Source organism: Onychostruthus taczanowskii, unplaced genomic scaffold, assembly GCF_017590055.1.
Source record: "Onychostruthus taczanowskii isolate IOZ18803 unplaced genomic scaffold, ASM1759005v1 scaffold23, whole genome shotgun sequence".
NCBI lineage: Eukaryota > Metazoa > Chordata > Aves > Passeriformes > Passeridae > Onychostruthus > Onychostruthus taczanowskii.
Genome location: NW_024499573.1, coordinates 6,778,010 through 6,797,276, shown reverse-complemented (window position 1 = coordinate 6,797,276; position 19,267 = coordinate 6,778,010).

The following is a 19,267-nucleotide window of genomic DNA, read 5'->3' as shown; positions in this document are numbered from 1 at the left end:
TATGTCAAATATATTCTGGAATGAAAAATCAATCTTCTAAAAAAATAATACAGTATCAAATTTCTACAATTATAAGAAGGGTACTAGACCTTTTTTTTTTTTTTTTTCCAGAAAAAAATGATCCAGAATTAAGAAAATCTCCTTTGTAGAAATTCAAGAAGGATATGTATTATTGGACAGGAAACAAAACCAATAAATTAAGATGTAACCTGGTGTATTCACAATGAAGAATCAATTCCTTTTTCTCACACAATATAGTATATATATATACATATATATATATATATATATAATATATAATATATTCATAGTTACAAAATAGAAGGTGCTTAGCCATGTTCTGCAGTTTCTCTCAGACCGACCATTTGAAGATTGTCACAGTCATTCTACCTTCAGTGCACAAAATTATTTTTTTCAGAAATTTTTACGTGATTATTAATCTTCATGTAACTAACAAACCTTGAATCATTCATTAAAAATTAGTAAAATTGTATCAAGCTCTCCCTCATACAGTTACCTAATTCCCTCTTTTTATTGGTGTTTTGATCTTATAAACAGGCATCTAGGGGAATTTCAAGCTGTGATTGTCTGTTTCATCAAAGACTAACAGTCCCATACATGCCATGACATCAGAAGGCACCAATTAAAGGACAATAAAGTTAACCATCTTGCCTCTCAGTTTCAATGTCTTAAGTCATCAAATTGGCCATCATGTTGAGATGAGATGAAAAACAGGTTTTCTGCCAAGACAGTTTGAGTAACAGCTGTGTTCAGAAAAATTGACACTACATGAAGGAAAGAGTAATAACAAGAAAAAACTAAAAGCACATGCCACAACAGTACTTAAACATTATTGGATTTCACTTTTTTTTTTAAGAACAAGGATTGGGAGCACAGATCTCAGCCCGTGATCTTTTTTTTTTTTTTTTTTTTTTTTTTTTTTCACAGCAAGGGCTATAACTAGCGCACTATAGAGTAAAACACACTTTTTCAAGTCCAATAAATCTTAAATTGTTTTCTGCAAAGAAACTGCCTTCAGCAGACTAACTTGATAATGTCACAATAACAGAGCAACTCAAGAGTATATTTTTAAGAGTTTGGAGATCTGAATGTTGATCCTTAAAAAAAAAATAAAATAGTACTTTGGAATCTATAGTGCTAGACAAGTATGTTCAGGGAATGATTCTTCTTCCCCACTATGCTTTCTTGTTCTAGTTTGGATATTTATGCTGTTGTTATTTTCCTAAACATCAGAGTGGGTCTTTCATTGAAAACTAAAATTTCCTAGCAACCTGGTATTCTGTCTTATAACTACAGCCATAAGCGTGTTGTTTGGTTTCTAGATTTTTTTTTTCATTGATTCAGTTCAGTTTCTATGGAGGCATACAATGGACTGACCAAAGCATATCAAATTATGAAATGCAAATATATAGAAGCCATAGATTTGATAATTGCTTGCATGGTGTATTTGAGTAACTTCATGAAAGTTTGTAAAGACTAAAATATATTGTTTAAAATATTTACAAATTCATACAACATGAGGTTTTAAAAATACTACATGTCAATATCATACCCTTCTAAACAGAACTCAAAGGTATTGGGCTGAACCGAGTATCTGTTCTTTTTTCCCACTGCAATCACTAGAATGAAGGTATGAATTCCACTGGGTAAGTACTGTGAAAGTGGCAAGCAATTAACGAATTGACAAATGAACAAATTGAGAAACAAAACCTGACAAATAAACCAGCTGGCAAACTAGAAAACTGACAAATTGGCAAACAGCTTGATAAGATGTTGACACACTCTTGAAGTTTATTAGAAAGGGCAGTTTAGGTTGGGAAATTTGATTCAAGGTCCTCTCTGACACTGGGTAGTAGTTATTCAGTGAGATACTATGAATGAGAAAAGGAGTAAAGTGTAAGACTAGGAATATGGGTTTAGACATTTAAAATTAAGTTGTGTGAGAATTAAATATTACCTGAGAGCTGGTAATCTTTGGCTACAAGCTAATTTATCTTTACTGCACATAGCCTTTTGATGAATAACTGTCCCACATTTCAGAATGCAATATCTAAATGGTAGACTGGATATCAAGAGTAGCTCCCATAGGAAGTATGTAATGGCATTGAGTAAAAGCACTCTTCCTGCTTAATAGGAAGACCTGGTTCACTTCCAGACAACCTCAGGCACAATCCTGAGCCCACATGATGAGTTTGGAGACAATGTGATTCACATCACCTCCTATTTTAGGTTGCAAGTTTTAAGTTGTTTGATTATTTCTTCTTGTGGTGGATTGACCTTGGCTAATGACCAGACACCATCCACCCACTCTCTCACTCCCCCTTCTCAACAAGGCAGAGAGAGAAAATAAGATGAACAGCCTCATGACTGAGATAAGGGAGTTTGCTTACCAGTTAGAGTCACTGGTAAAAAATTATTTGACTTGAGGAAATTAATCTGTTAAAAAAAATTAATGTAAGATGGTGAGAAATAATGACAGAACTAAAACCACCTCACACAGAGACTTTCCTCTTTTTTAAAAATAATTTCACTCAGCAGGGATAAAACATTAGATTTCGTGAGCTAAAAACAGTGGAATTAAGAGTGTGTTGACTGAATAGTACCCTGCATTTTGTTTTGGTACAGAATCTTCATAATTATTTCAGTCCCCATCAACTTTATAAACATTTCTTCAAGAAGTAAAATCACGGGAATTTTTCCTTCAGTGAGAAAAATATGGTTTTGGTTGCAGACATATCAAGAATTAAGTAGAACACTTTACCTTTCAACCAAATACTTTCTCTGGGAGATGTCCTAATTGAGCAAATACTCCAATGAACTGGAACATTTAAATGGATATGGAAGTACTATCCTTCATACAGTATGTGAGTAACAGATGCAATCCAGAGATAATGTCAAAGAAACTGGTTTTTTTTTTCTAGATGAATACAATAGCTTTATTATAGCTATATTATAGCTTTATTAATATATATTCCTGACAGAAACTTGCACGTTTTCCAGTGTTTGCTTGACTGTAAGACCATGCTATCTGCTGTCTCTTCTAACTGTTTTGTGTTAACTGCCAAGAAGTTCTGGATGACTTTTTTGAGCTGCCATTGGAAAAAACTGTAATGAATTGCTTTTTTGCAAGGTCATATATCAACTCAAAGATCTCCAGGAATAAAGACTGTTTACATCTATCATTAACATCCTAAGTTGCCTAAGAATCATGTCCTCTGAGCATTTTTACCCTCCGTCTTTTAATTTATGAGTTTTCATTATTGTCAAAAACACAGGAAAGCACATTTTGAAAAATCAGCCTTGATAACTCCAGATGATAAAAAAAGACGAACATTTCACAGAAGAAAAGCATGTGGAAACTTCAATTTGCATTATCGGCTGCCACTGTCTCAGAAGATTCACTTCAAAGGGACCAATAGCTTTTTTTCTGATAGTAGTATATAAATGAGCTGAGTATTGAGTTTATGCACTGGTTTCACACAGTCAGATGTCATTTTACTGGATCTCAGGAAGAGCAGACAGGTACAAGTTGTCCTTTTCATCTATATACAGTCGTTGAGGATTAATAATTAAAGTGACTTTAGAGTTTGCAAATGGCTACTATTGTAGCTACAAGATTTTCCTTGTGATAGCCTTCATCAAGAGGAAAAGTCCTAGTTTTTATTATCAGTTTCTTCTAGAGCTTCTCTAATTTAAGAATAAACAAAACCAAACAAGAAAGACATTCAAAACTCTATCAGAAAGGGGAAATAAAAGTACTTTGAGAAATTACCAGTTTTCTTGCTTCAGTGGTGGCTCAAGGAAGAAACTATAGAAAAATAATAGAATAAAGCCTTTCTATTTTCCCACATTGTCAACACTGTTGACTGCTCTGAAAGAATAAAGGATGTCAAGATGAAAATGGTTGTGGTACAGAAGCAAACAGAACAAGCAGAATCATTTTAAGGATGAAAGTAAAAAAGTTTGGACTACTAAATTTCTGTTTGAATGAGTAGCAAACTGTCATCCATATTGGCAGAAGTGACTGTTATAATAGTTTATCCCATCTCTGGTGGCCATGTACAGCAGCCTCTACTTTGTTAATGAAAAAATTTTCTCCTGTTTTTTTTTCTCTTAAAAGAGTAGGATTCACATATTTTCTCATGTCTACAAATGGTAGATGAAAGAAAAGTGATGGGTGTATAACAGAAGAAAATGCTTTTAGAACTGCTTCAAACTTCCTGGCTCTTGAGACACCACAGAACTAAATACTCTAACTGGACACAGCATCTGGTCACAGGCATATGATTAGAAAATACCATTTCCATACATTAGGAGTCAAATCCCTGTGTTTTTCTGGCTCTTGCACATCCTGTTGATTCTCACTTGGCATACTTCAATCCTAAACTGTCAGAACATAGCCTAGAAGTCAAGCTCTTCATGCCAGCCTGATAGGCCAGCCCCTAGTAGCTGGCATGCACTGGTTGACCTCCAGTAGCTCATCTTCTAGTTCTGTTTACTCTCAAAGAAATCCTACTTATACCTTTTGAAGTTGTTTATGCTGTGAGTCTGGTTAGGGAGGTTGATTGGGAAATTCACTTCAAAAATGCATCTAAATCACTAAATCCTAACAAGTTAAAAACTAACAGGAGAGAATATAGTTAGTATTCTAAGTTATGCTGCCTTAAAATGAGTACTTCTCAGACTGCAGAACCGAACAACTGCAGAAATGTCTGCGTGTCATCATGTAGTGAGTAGTGGTAGGATTTATTCTAGCTGAGCTTCCTATACCTATGTATATAAAAATACATGCTCTCTTCGAACATTTGTATCCTGCTTGAATTGTCTTAAACTGGCCCAGTGAGTAATGTTTATTAGGAGAGCTGTGTATTTATGCTTAATAGTTGATACAGCTTGATGCCCAGTTCCAAAATGATGTGAAAAAAATGCTGCTTCCGGAGACACCCAAATAAGGCATTAATTGCAAACGTCTCAGGTTGACATGCAACATTTGATTTCAATCCATGCTTTGTGTTTTGAACAGATGCTGTGTACTATTCTCCCAAATTAACCTCTGTTATCGCACATAGCACCAGCTAAATTTACAGAAGAAGTCTATTCCAGTATTTAATTAACTTTTTATTACAAAATTAGAATTACTATTACCACAAGCAATAGTAAAGACCTACAGTGCTTCTTAACTTGGTCCAGTGACTTAACTGGCTTTGAGGAAAACTGCTACTTGAGACCCAGGGGGCTCGGATTTCCAAGAACAAATCAGCCCTCCTTCTGTGTTTCAGAGAACTTCATAGCATCTCTAACTTACCTGTTTTTATTTTTAACTCAATCGATTTAGTTAAATGTAGAAGAAAGAGCATTTTGTCTCCAAGAAGGCTATTCTGAGACATGATCCTGTTATTTATATATTTGGTTTAGTAGATTCTTCAGAGTCTAACTGGGCTTGCCATTCACCTTTTCAAGAGTGACACAGCATTTTATACATAATATAACAGAGAAAGTATTTATTTTGCAAACATATGATAAGGGTAACAGGCAGTTGTGTGACTTGACACTTCTGGCAGCAGAACCAAATTCTCATTTACCCTTTCATTCACTAACACCCTTGTCAGTTCGTTACTTTTTATATTGTGCTTGCTTTAGGGTAAAAAAACAAAACACAAACAACCCTGCCCCCTATCAAACTGTAACAAAGTTATTTTTCTGCCTGTCTAAATTTTCCACAGAAGTCTGTCTGAACAACAATTTTAAAAAGTTTTTCTATGAATTTTTTCTACCCTGTCTCCAAATCAAGCAAGTTGGAATTTCTGGTGTGATTTGTGCACTGTGACTCAGTTCTAAAAAAAAAAAAACAACTCTGTAGTAAAAACAAAATGAAAACCCATTAGCAATATGAAGTATATTGAATTAAAAATTACTTTTAAAATTAGAAATAAAAAAGAAGATAAAGTTTATAGAAACTGGATGTGGAAATAGAGGGGTAAAGTCCCATGTACACAGGGTTGATGAAGTCTCATCAGTTTATAAAAATGAATATATATAACAACAATATAGTCTATGACTTCATTAAAATCTGGTGATGTACTTAAATGAAAACAACACCTATAATTATGAGTATATGAGAAAAATATAAATTTACTTTTGAAAAGACACTCCTATTTATATTAGCAGAGTAAAAATAACTGTTGAATATGCTAGATGTTGTGAGCTCTCCAATTGTTAAATTTTTAATGAAACTAAATTATGATCATTCCTTAAGATTTCCTGTAGTCACTTATCTTTGGAGTGAATAAAGTGCTATTAATTGCATTTATATGCTTTAAATGAAGTACATCTGATACTTTTTACTGATGGTTTGCCAGCCAATTTACATTATAATGAATAAACTCCCAAGGATCTTACATATCGTGGAGAATTAATGTGGTCATATACAAATATACATATAGCCTGAGATATTGTATAATTACACTGTAAGCAACACACAGTGAATTAAAAAAATAAAATTAAATAAATTAAAATTCTAGTAAATACAATGTTGGTGTATTCCACATCACAAAAAGTTTGCTTTTGTTTGACTTTATTTGAACATTCAAACTGGAGGGTCACCACGTGGCAAAATAACAAGCATTTTGAAAAATGGGTGCACATTTTCAGGCAGTTGCATTATGTCATGGAATAGCTTGGGTTTTTTATATAATTTTTAATGTAACTTGTAACATAAGTTTTATTATAAACTTAACTTCTAAATCCATGATTCAAAAGTGTGCTTATAGTATCCAAAATGGTGCAGCTTGAAGTCTGCTATATAAGCTGCTGCTACACTAAAAATGGATGGTGTTATAAACTTTTGGATGTCTTAGATAACATTTGCTATGTAAAGGAAAACACTGTTTAAACACCAATTGCCTGGGAAGAAAAGGAATGCTGTGTTGCTAAATGTCTGAATCCCATTTTTGCTATGAACAGATGTTAACAAGAACAGTCATTATATTAAACTGCATTAATTAAATATTGACAGAACAACCTTAGTAGATGAATTTATTAAAACAGCGTGGGGGCTGATTAGCAATTAGTAGATTGATGTATTCATGATTATTTGCATGTTACAGCAAACAATCAGACATTAGAGAGAATATTTTCTGTGCTATAATCTATGTTATCCTTTCCTACTATTTGAACCAGGAAATTTCCCACTGGATTAACAAACAGAGTTAATGGCTCCCTTAAATTGCTCACAAGTTTGTATTAATTCTTATGACATTCTGTTACCACTGATTCTGTTGACAATTTTCCCAACAAACAAAAGAACTCCAACTTGTAATGCAGTTACATGTAACAGTCCTGCATGATATGTTGGTAAGAAGTGAAGGCAATATTTTGACAAGCTTTTTTCCATCTACAAAGCAGGTAGAAAAGTTAGTCAAAGCAAACTAGTGTTCCATTATTACAGGAAGAAATCATTCCCAAAAATCAGCTTATCCATACAGTTATTTTTCTTTTTAATAACTTTAACCTTTCACCATTAGGTTAAGAGGTTCCTGAATGGTGCTGACTACAATTCTAATAAAATAACTGAATATTAGCTATTGTATTGATTTAAAGGAGGTAGATAGTCTTAGCTCATTATTTCTATTAAATAAACTGTTTCTTTCATTTATAATGTCTCTGGAAGGTGAATAATTATCTACTGTTAATTTAAATTTACCTTCATGACTTCTAAGTGTAACAGATTAAATCATTACAATTAGGTCATAGAAACATACAGTATAAGCCTGTGATCATATTTTTGAAAAAAAACTTTTAAATACCTTTCTTTATTACTATATTCATGCACATGCTTAGTTAAGATCACATATTCATTATTATCTACAAATTCCTGGTCAATGGCAAGTAAAACAGTCAATGCCTACTGGCAGTCTGCACCTAAAAGTGCCAATCCTCAGTCCAGTGCTGTCTACTACAGAATTCCTATGGTGGCTGATAAAGTCAAAAGAAAGATTGATGTGTGTCATGGCAACAAGCCCCCCATAGCCATTCACTCACTCCTCCATTGCAATGAGAAAGTGAATTAGAAGTGTAATAGTGAAAAAAAAAACAAAAAAACAAACCCTTTTTGTTGGCATAAAAACAGTTTAATAGGGAAAGCAAAGGTTTACATATAAGCAAAACAAAACTTGGAATTAATTAATCATTTTCTATGGGCAAGCAGGTGTTCAGCCATCCTCAGGAAAGAAGGGCTCCATTATATATACATCATGGTTACTTGGGATGACAAACATCTCCACTCCAAATATTGGCTCTGTCCTTCTTCTTCCCCAGCTTTATAGGCTGAGTGTGATGCCACATGCTCTGGAATATCTCTTCGGTCAGTAGTGGTCAGCTGTCTCAGCTGTGTCCCTTTCCAACTCCTGCACTCTCTGTCTCCTTACTGGTGAGGTGTGGTAAAAAGGAGAAAAGGCCTTGACTCTGTAAGCTCTGCTCAGCAGTAAAGAAAGCATCTATTTTATCAACACTTGCAGCACAAATCAAAAACACAGCCCCATACTAAGTACTATGAGGAATTTTGACTCTTTCCCCAGCCAAAATGAGTAGGGTGGCAGAAAGCATTTTGTAGAGAGAAACCTCTCATTTAATATCTTGCAGAACTTCAGCTAGAGCACACTAAAACATCTACTGCACTGAAGTAGACAGTGTAGCTAAGGGTTTTGCTAAAATTTTGTGCTGTTGCTACAAACTGAATTGCTAGTGTAGTTGCAGTGTTATTAGTAGAAACAAAGCACTGTGGAGAAGCTCCTTTCCAATATCCTATTAATCATTTTTCAAAATAGCTAGTTCAGAAGGATTTATGAGAGTCAGGAATAACTAAATATTTCGCTGTACCCTGTGCAGTAATGCAGTGTGATAGCACCGGATCTGTCAGACCATCATTCCATGCCAAGGCCTTGAAGAAACTCTTCTTAGGTTGAATACATTTTCTGAATATTTTTTCTCTTTTTTTGTTTTATGATTGCTTAAATATGATGAGATAAATTGTGAGTTTCTGACCATGATTAATTTTTTTTGACATAGCTGTTCTGTGAAAATGAACAAGTCAGAAGGTTAGCCATGGAAAGGTCTTTAAATATTATGTATTTATATTAACGTATTTAATATATGTATGCGTGTGTGTCTTCTTCTGGAAGTAATGATTTCATAAAGGTCAATAAAGTATTTAATAGTTATACTAGATGATCCTAAGATTTAGATGACGACCACTGCTTGGAATCAAACCATTATCATAAGTTACAAGGACTTCAAAGTCTCATTTGAGATACAGGAATTCAGAAGAGTCAGTACGTAAAAACTGGCACACCACATTTCACAAGAATGAGATAAAAAGAAATTTCTAATATATTTCTAGATATCTACTTCAGGCTACAGGGCATATCCCTCTAATTGGGATGTGCATGCAAGGCAGCCTTTCAAGAAGAAAAGAATCCAATGTTTTCTGACAAAAGAAAGTCAAAAGAGGAGATTTTCTGCTTATATATATATATTTACACACATTTAGACAGAAGCCATTTCACTGCAAGCTCTACCCTACTAAAGTAAATGCAAATCTATTTCTCAACTCCCAACAATGCCTGTGTTGGCACTTCCCTTATCCATGTCCTGCCCAATTAAAAAAGAGTTCAAGACATATTGCTTTGGAGAGCAAGTTCAAGACTGAACCTGTGTCAGCAGCGATGCCACTTGGTCACTTTCAGAAGACAGATACCTGGCTTCTATGCTCCAATGTCTTAAAATTAATTGACTGGGAGGAAACCTGATTAAATTTAAATTATACTTGAATCACAGAATAGATGCACTTTAATTGAGTGAATATTAGTGATAAATTTTGCTTAGCTCTGAATGGCAGACCTATACAGAAATTTCTTTAAACTTAATGTAGAAATATTTTTCTGTAATCCTTTAAAGCAGAGCTTTTGTTCTCCTACATCAGAGCTAAGAATTTCATTTCCATCTTTGCCTGAAATCATCTTCTGAAAGTACTTAATCTCTGAGATTAGATTCATACCTTTAACAGGTCACAGAGGAACTATGAAAACTTCAGGCATAATAAAAAGTTAGCAAAATTTCCAGCAGTGGAGATCTTGGTCTTCCTAACTAAAGGCTTCCATGTCTTTATGCATCTAGAAGTTTTGAAGCCCACTAGACTAATGAGTATTACATGAAAAAAACCAAAAACAAAACAAAACCAAAAACAAACAAACAAACAAACAAAAAACCCAAAACAAACAACAACAAAAAAAACCACTTGCATCAGTCTGGTTTGCTTTTCAATAACTGTGTGAAAGCTGAAATTCTTTATGTTTCTGGGAAATTATCCGTCATAGTGAAAGAAATTAAAGTTTGTAACTCGGGCATCAGTAAATACAGATGTGTTATTTTAGTAGTTCCGAGTAGCAGTGCAAATTTATTTAAGCCTACACAGGTTAAGTCACTATTCTCCAGAGGAAACATTGTTTCACAGATGCATACCAAGGAAATAGATAAGTGACATGATTTATTTTAAATTACCATTTTAAAATATCATTGAATACACAGGCTGGTGAGTGTTGATGTAGTTCCCCCACCAGAAAAAATAATATAATTTGGTTTGGTAAGTGTTCAATAATGAAAATTTTAAGGTTCTTTAAATGAATTATTGTGTGGAGTTTTTGATAAACAACTGATTTTCAAAATTCCAATTTTTAATGGAACAGTAGTGTCGCCCTGATTTTGTAAGATTTTGTTAAGCCTTCTGATGTTTGCATTCTTTCAACAAACTTTCTCACACACAGTTCTGTAAATAACCTATGTTTTGCATTCTTTCATGGAGGTGGAGAGAATTGATGGACCCTTGGTCTGTCCAGTGGCATTGGAGAGGTGGCACTGTCACCCTCCAATCCACTGTCACCTTTGGAAAACTATAAATGTTGGAGTCAGAAAATAAAGTTCTTCTTCTTCTTCTTTTTGTTCCCCTCGAGAGCAGCAGTGTCTGTGTCATCATTTCGTGTCTTATCACAACACAGTAATATATTTTCTTACATAAAATTTAAAATTATTAATACTGTAGAACAATATATGTAACTCCTAAATATGAATATGATCCAACACTCAATACAATTAAGCTTCACTTTTCATTTTATTACCTAGTTTTAAGGAAGTAATTTAACTGTGTTCTGTTTTATATTGGTTCTACTTAGGCAAACCTCTGATACACTTAAATAAGTTTTTTGCTGAAGAGCAAAAACTTATCAATTGTCAGAAAGATGTAAGCAAAATTTTGTGGTTTGGGAGCTTTTCACGGGGGTTTGTTTTGTATTGTTTTCAGGGGAGGTTTGTTTTTGTTTTTTTGGTTGGTTTGTTGGTTTTTGTTTTGTTTCAGGGTTTTTGTATTTGTTTGTTTTGTTTTGGTGTGGTGTTTCTTTGGGTTTTTCTTAACTCATTAATATACAATAAGATGTAAGTAATCTGTCAGTCCAGAAGGCCAGGGCATCAATTGTGCCATGGGATATATGTTTAGAGAACGTTTGGTGTTATAGCTTCTCATCTTTAATTGACACTGCATAGCACCTCACCATCAGTGTCAAAATCCATATCTGTAAAAAACACACCATCATGTTTTGGCAAGCACATAGTCATAATTTAAACTGTGTAAACCTATTCATAGGTTGAAATGTAAAATTCTGCAGAAATTAAAAAAAAATCTGGCAGCACTTATGAATCCCCCCCTCATTTTTCCCTATTAAACAATCTCTTACAACTTAACTAAGGGGTTATTTCTACTACACAATTGTGGAAAACATTGTAAGAAATACTGTGAACTTCAGTTACATTCTGCAAGAGATTTTTGTAGGGTAAAAATATCACTCATCCCATAAAGTCCTAGAAGCATGCACCAAACCCCAACATGAAAGAATCTATTAAGTGCTACTTTGGTATTGTCAGGCATGCTTTCCTCCATTACACAAGTATTTTTTCAGTGCAAAACAGTCTATTTGCTACAGGTGCATAAGCCGTCTGTGATGCACTCATCTCACTCAAGAACAATAGCCATTACCAAGTTCCACAGCCTGTGAAATATGTGATATAAAAGAGCCACTAGTTCTGGGAGGCTTCCAGGAATTTAGCAGCTGATATATTAGATATTCCATTGGAATAAATTTATAACCTGCTCAGGAAAACTGTAGAAACAAAAGAAAGCCAAGATTTAAAAAGCAGAAAGCTGAAGTTGATACAGTAATATCTACCTAGAGGTACTTTCAGCATGATAAAACAGCTACTGCTTATTTGGGGTATCACTACATTTGCACAGCTGCACATTGCAGTCTGGAATCTTATGACATCAAAGTTTGTTATGTGGAAGATTTCTATTACTGTAACAATTAATTGCAGTGATATGCTATTCCCATGTTGAAAGCATCTTAGATGTAATGAATACAAAATAACTTTGGGTTTTGATTGCTTCTGCAAGTAAGACTGTGGTCATCTAAAATGAGAGTACAAATTAGAAGCAGGGCAGCTCAAATGTAAAAATTGAACATCTATTTTTGTTAATGAAATGTAGCAGGGTTCTAAACATGGCAGGCAATATGTCGAAATCTGAAAAGGTCAGATGTTGCACAATGCAAAACCTGCATCTTCTAAAATTATAATTAATTTCAGTCTATGCTGTCAAATGGAAACTGCAAGCTACTCTCAGAGTAAACTCACCACAAGAATGTAGGTACCTCCAGAAAGAGCCAGGCTGCTGAGTATAACTTCTCCTCCACAGAATTAAATTGAAAAAAAAATATAGCTGTTTTAATAACATCAGCATACATAGTTATAATCTGAAGTTACTGATTGCCCAGCATTAACTTTAATTTTGAATGGAAAGATTCCAAAAGCATTTTATGCATTCCTTCAAAAATGTTTTGAAGAGTATCTTTTAAAAATGTAAAAAAATATCTACATTCTCTGTTATTCACGAAAAAAATTATTTTGGTGGAAGTTTTTGTTTGTAAAAATCTAAGTGCTCAACCTTTTCTTTACACCACTGTTTCCAATGCAGCAATCACAGCTAATGACTGCTAAGAGCAGTCATGAGCTAATCTCAGCTAATGACTGATTTCAGGTGTACAAAGAGCCAACTGAAGGATTTAAGCAAAACCCATGGACATTACTGGAGGTAATTTTAATTATTTATATTTTTGAAATATACAAATTTTTTACTTTATGAAATGGAAAAAAATAGGTGTTTAAAGGTCAGAGTTTCTTTCACTTATAAATGAAATCTATACACCATTATCTGAAGACGTTTGTTTGAAAATTCAGCGTTAATTTTCCAGATATAAGCCAATTGTTTTAAAGCTCTTACATCAAACTTATTCAATTTGGTTGATCAAGAGATGTCCAGCTTCAATAGTTGCTGTTCAATACATTCTTAATTACTGCCACATTGAAATCTAACCCAAATTCCTTATAACACACATATAAAAAACATATATCAGTCTTTTTGTCAGCTACAGAAAAAAAAACCCCATTTATTGAATGATATTATTGGATTCAATTGCCTGTTTCTATCTGGTAATTAGCCATTGGTAATGGTTTATTTAAAAGTCTCACCATTCTCTCTTACTCTGCTGGTCGGACAGTCTATATTTTTTTCCATGTGAGCTTTCTGAATTTTTTATCTAATGGCTTATGCTAAGTATTGCCAGTTTTCTCTTTATTGAAGTCTATTGGATTTTTCCCTCTTTTTCTTTTAGAAAAAGCTGATTTATACCAGAAAAAAATGGGGAATTGAATAAAATATTTTAAGTAGCTCCCAAATATTAAATATATTGGTGGGTTTTGTCTTCTTTCTCAGTGTGACTGGCTTATAATTTTATGTTTTCCACTTTATGAAACTGTCACAGAATCCTAGAGTTTAAAGCAAACAAACTTTTCCCCAGTGTATAAAACAGGCACTTCAGGCTCTTTGCAAATGTAGACAAGTTACAGCCCCTTGGAACTAATAACAACTAACTTATAGTTCTGTATCTGCTTCCCTATGTTTTGTGGAATGAAGTTTGAGGTAAAATTGAAGTCACGGAGTGTGCAGATCCTTGATTCTCATTAGATGTAGCAATTGTTTGATGTAAGCATTTACAACTTGCAAAGAACAGCTTTGAACCAGTAACCCCAGGCATTTCCTCATGGCTTTTTTACTGTACTTCATCTAGAGTATTTAATGAGCACATCTCTTTCCTAATGGGATGCTATGGTCTTTAGCACACACCTTCTTTAGCACAGCTTCAGTTTTATCCACTAGAGTAGCAATCTGTGAGTATCCAAGAATATTTGGAACTCAGTTTTGGTTGAGGTGATGATGTACTACACTAGACTAGACTACACCAGACCAGTATGATTAAGGTTGGTGAAGACCTCTAAGACCCTCAAGTTCAACTGTTGATAAGTTAAGGCCCAACATTTGTTTTGTTTCTCATTTTGTTGCTTTAAGCTTTCCTAACTGATTTCTAGTTTGTGATTTTGATAGTCTAATAATATGATTCTATCTACTACTTTTCAGTTATATCAACACAATTGAATTTATGTTCATAAATGGCAATTTATGAGCTAAAATTCTCACTGTTTAGAAGTCAGTCTCTTGGCAGATATATAAGACATTAAATATTGTATTATTTTCATGTGTCATACTGACATAGTGAAATTCTTCTTGACATTTTTATTCAGAGCTAAATGATTTATTATTTTTTCTCTTTTATGTTTAGCTTAGTCCATGTTGACTCAGTCAGCTGGGTGGTCATCTTGATGGTTTTCCCCTTTTCACTTCAATAAAGCTTATTCAAACTTAGATGCTACTCTCTTAAAATGAAATATGGGTAATTTACCAAAGTTTCTGTCTTATTCTATTCACCGATAGTTGTTTGCTATCAGAATTTTCAGGAAGTGAAGATTTCAGGACACAGTGCTTCCAAACGAAGAGAAAAACCGTTAGTTAATTTCAACAAGTTTCAATTTGTTTTGATTACATGTGTAGAGAGGTCCTTACTGAACTGTCCCATGTTCCTTTATGGTATTACGAAGAGTTAAAGATGGGATGTTGCTTTAACACAAAATAAGAAGACCATTAGGGGTTCCATGGTCAGCTTCAGATTTTAAATAACAGAAATGTAAGATGTATTTATCCTCTGTTCCCTTGATCAAAATTTCAATTTAGAGCAGTTGAGAGCAGAGTTGCCAGCAAAGTGGAGACCTCTATTATCTGTTCAGGGATCACTTACATTTTACAGGAGCAATCACAGTGATATTCATTACTTAGTCTGTAACTATCATCAGCTTTATTGTTTGCATGTATAGGTTGGATGTGAATCGATGTAATCACCCTAGTTATTACTGAAATTCAGGGTACATTCTTTTCAAGACATTATATTTCACCTTTGGATCAATATCAAGTTCTATAGGACTAAATCCAGGAAGCTGCAGGACCCCCCATACTAATCTGTGGGATCATGACAGTGAATCTGACAATACATATCTTTACAGACCTTTCTGAGTGAGAAACAGCTTTCAAAACTATGATGATTCAGTGAAATTTTTCCATTTAAAAGGAAGAGATCACTAGTCACTTGCTGCTGCATTTATTTCTAATATCTCAAAACCTAGAAAAGCAGAGATTCAGATTTGTAGCTGTATAGGCTTTTTCTTACTTTTTCTTTCTGTTCCCTACTCCCTCCCAACACCCCGAGTTCTACTCCTGTACCTCCTCACAAGTTAGGAAAGTGAAATTTCTGTTCAAGATCTCTTTATAGTAAAGCTCCTTTGTTAACTTTGACATCAAAAGATAAAAATCTTAAGTCCGACCTGTAAATGAACTCGGGCAGCTTATTTCAAACTGCGTACTGAAAATTGCATCCCAGGTTCTAAGGCTGAGTGAGACTAAAATTTTGTAGCCATTGCTCATTTTTTACTATGTTTCTGTAAGCATATAAAGCCACATCTATTTCACATCTACTACTAACCTAATATTGAATTTTCTGAGGAGTCCTACACTCAGTTCATGGCCAAAAAACGCACTAAAGTCTTCCTCAGTCCCAAAAGGCTTGTTACACACAGAATACTGTGCAAACCCTACACCACCTGTGTAGCTTTGTACATGGAATGCTACAGTACACCACAAATCCTAATGTAATAACATTCTAATTTAATTTTCATGCAAACCACAGGAAATCTTAGAAATAAAATAAGGGGTTTGGATCTCCTTTAATAAGGTATTACGTTCCTTATATCTTCTATTAGATCTGAAACATGGAAGCCAGAAGTGTTATTAAATGTACTTTGAAAATCTCTCTGATTGTAAAAAGTCTAAATATATGCTAAGTTGAAAGACGGGACTTCAGCTTGACAAAAATTCAAATGAAAATAGAATGATATTGTTCCACAAGAGTTAGGTTTGAGTGCCATTATTTTCTCTGCTTGATTTCTGTTGTACCATTTAAGCTGTTTAAGGCAACATATTACTTTATTTACAATGCTTCACTACAATATTTATTGTTCTAATCAAAGCTGCAGCTGGTTTTCTTAAATGGAGATTCAGTACTGGCTCCTTTATGAACAGCACTGAATCTCCTTAAATTTAAATATAGTGCTCAAGACAATATGTTCATCAGGAAAAAAATCCAACCAAAAAACCACTCTGTTCATTCTGTTTCCTTTTAAAGGATGTGTTTGATGCATGTTAATGTTGAGCTCTGTAATGTTTTCACTTGAAATATCGTATAGACTGTATTTTGCTAGAATATATGTCATAATGTTTTTGGATATTTTCAGATGAGCTGAAGTGTATATCTGTTCTTAATCTATTCCCTCTGCTGAGGCAATGTGCATCCTCAGCAGCATATTTAACCAAATAGAGTTTTTTCCTTAGCAGATCAAACTGAGTTCTGCTGCAGGCACAGAACTTCTTATTTAAATGACAAATGTCTCTGCTTGCAGATTTGAAAACTCACTTATTGACTCTTTCATCTTGTGTAAACAAATAATCAGCCTATCACCAGTATGGTGAGGATAGTGGAAGAATTAAAAGGAAAAGGAATTTTTGGGAGTACTGCCAAATATTGCATTACTTGGAATAAAAAATTACTTGTTTGCTGTTAATGTTGCCGTTATACACAAATAGTAGACAGCAATGCTGAGAAAGAACAAAGAAAAATCTACAAATTTGCTGTAATACCAAATACTTCTTCACACATAGAAGGCAGTGAGGTTTTGGTTTTTTTCCTATAATGACAATAGAGAAGTCCTGATTTTTAACAAAATATTTCACGCTTCTTTTGCAGTTAAATATTAAGATTGCTATTTATTTAAGAAACATTAAATTTATTCTTCAAGTGTCCAAAGAATTTAAGTGTAACTTCATTTAGTCATCTTTTGAAAAGCTTGAAGTTAACCTGTATCTAAATACTGTTTCATTGTTTTGTGGTTTTTATTTTTAGAAGAAGCATATATATATATATATATATATATATATCTGATACATATATAAAGCTTATATGTGATATATACATATATTTATATATATATAAAGGTAATGGATGTAAGGTGTCTCATGTACTTTGTCGCTCCTCTTGTTTGGTTTGCTTTCTTAGCAAACTGTTATGAGAAAAATGAAAAATCAATGGTTCCTAAATAAAATTATATCTGAGTGCTCTTTTTTTCACATAATGATGCTTTGAAATGTGCCATTGCTGAACAGCTTCACAGGGTAAATAAAAGTAGTGGAGTTGCTCAAGGGCTAAGGTGCTAGCCACTATAGGTAAAGCAGTCTTAGGGTGAGGTAAATCCATAAGGAAGAAAACATAAACTGCAGGACTTAGGTCTAATCTGCAGGTGCTATGATTACAAAACCACCTGCCTATATTGAGGAAAAAGCATTTCTATGTTAGGTCCCTGGAATGGCATTGGTAAATATTGATTTTGGATCTGGACAAGTAAGAAAGTCCTTCTTAAAGTAGGATTTGTTCTTTTTTTACAAATGTTTTATGGCTCCCCTAAATTAAAAGAGGTCACTTCATGAAAGCAGATGGAAGTGACATGTTACATCAAAGTCTCTGAGAACTGCATTCAGTGAAATTGCTCTGCTGGATTCAGCTATTCCAGCTCTACAAAACAGTACAGATTTGCATTTATTATTTGATCTTTGTACCTGTATAAATGAAAATCTGCATTCATCATACTAAAAGTTCGCATATACAAACAGAAAGTCTTAAAAATGCAAATCTTCCTTTCCAACTAGATTGTTTTGCAATGGAGACAGTAGGTTAATAGAATGGATGCTTGCCATAAATTAATGAAATTTTAATGAATAAAAATCAGTAATATGAAGTAATTTATTTACAATGCACTGGAAAACAAACATAGAACAAAGTAAATAATACTTTTGTTCTAAATCTTATACTAATTAATTTTTCAAACTAGGAGGCAGCAATTTGTTAATGTTAGCTATTATTGCTCCATCTATATTGGTGATTTTTTTTTTCTTATGTATAAATCACTTAGGGCAACTAATCTCCAGTTTTAAACATTATAGAAAGCTGCAAACTCGTACTATAGGTGAGTAATATAAAACTCACAGTTCAAAAACTTCACAGGAATATAAGAAATTAACAGTTTGAATCAATCTGGAGAATGAAAATGTACGTACATTGGAGACTTCCAAGCATTTATCCAAGGAGTGATTAAATGAAAACTGTCAGAATATACTGTGTTGTATATCTTTTCATCTCTTAATTAAAAATTAGATTTTGAGTTTACTTCATCATGAATGTATATTAACTAGAGTAAGTGTTGGAATACAGACATATGTAATGGGGACATTTTACTTCTAGTTGAAAAAAATCTTCACATATTCCCTCCCCAGTAACTTTTTCATTCACTAAAGAAACTTCCTAAATCCTCAACATTAATTATATTTTGCATTTCCTTTCCTAAGCCTAATAGTGATTTTGCTCAATATTTACAAATCAACTACTGCTCCTACTGGACATTTGTGTGGAGTGATACAGGGACAAAGATGAGAAGAAAAAAAGAGGAAAATTATTTATTATTATTTATTGTAACTATAAAGAAACATAGAATTATAACAAATTGAATTCACTGAATAAAATTTTATTGTGTCTTTAAATGGTCTCAAATAATGTTGTACTTGCCTCTCCAGATTCAACAGGGATTTTTTCCCCCT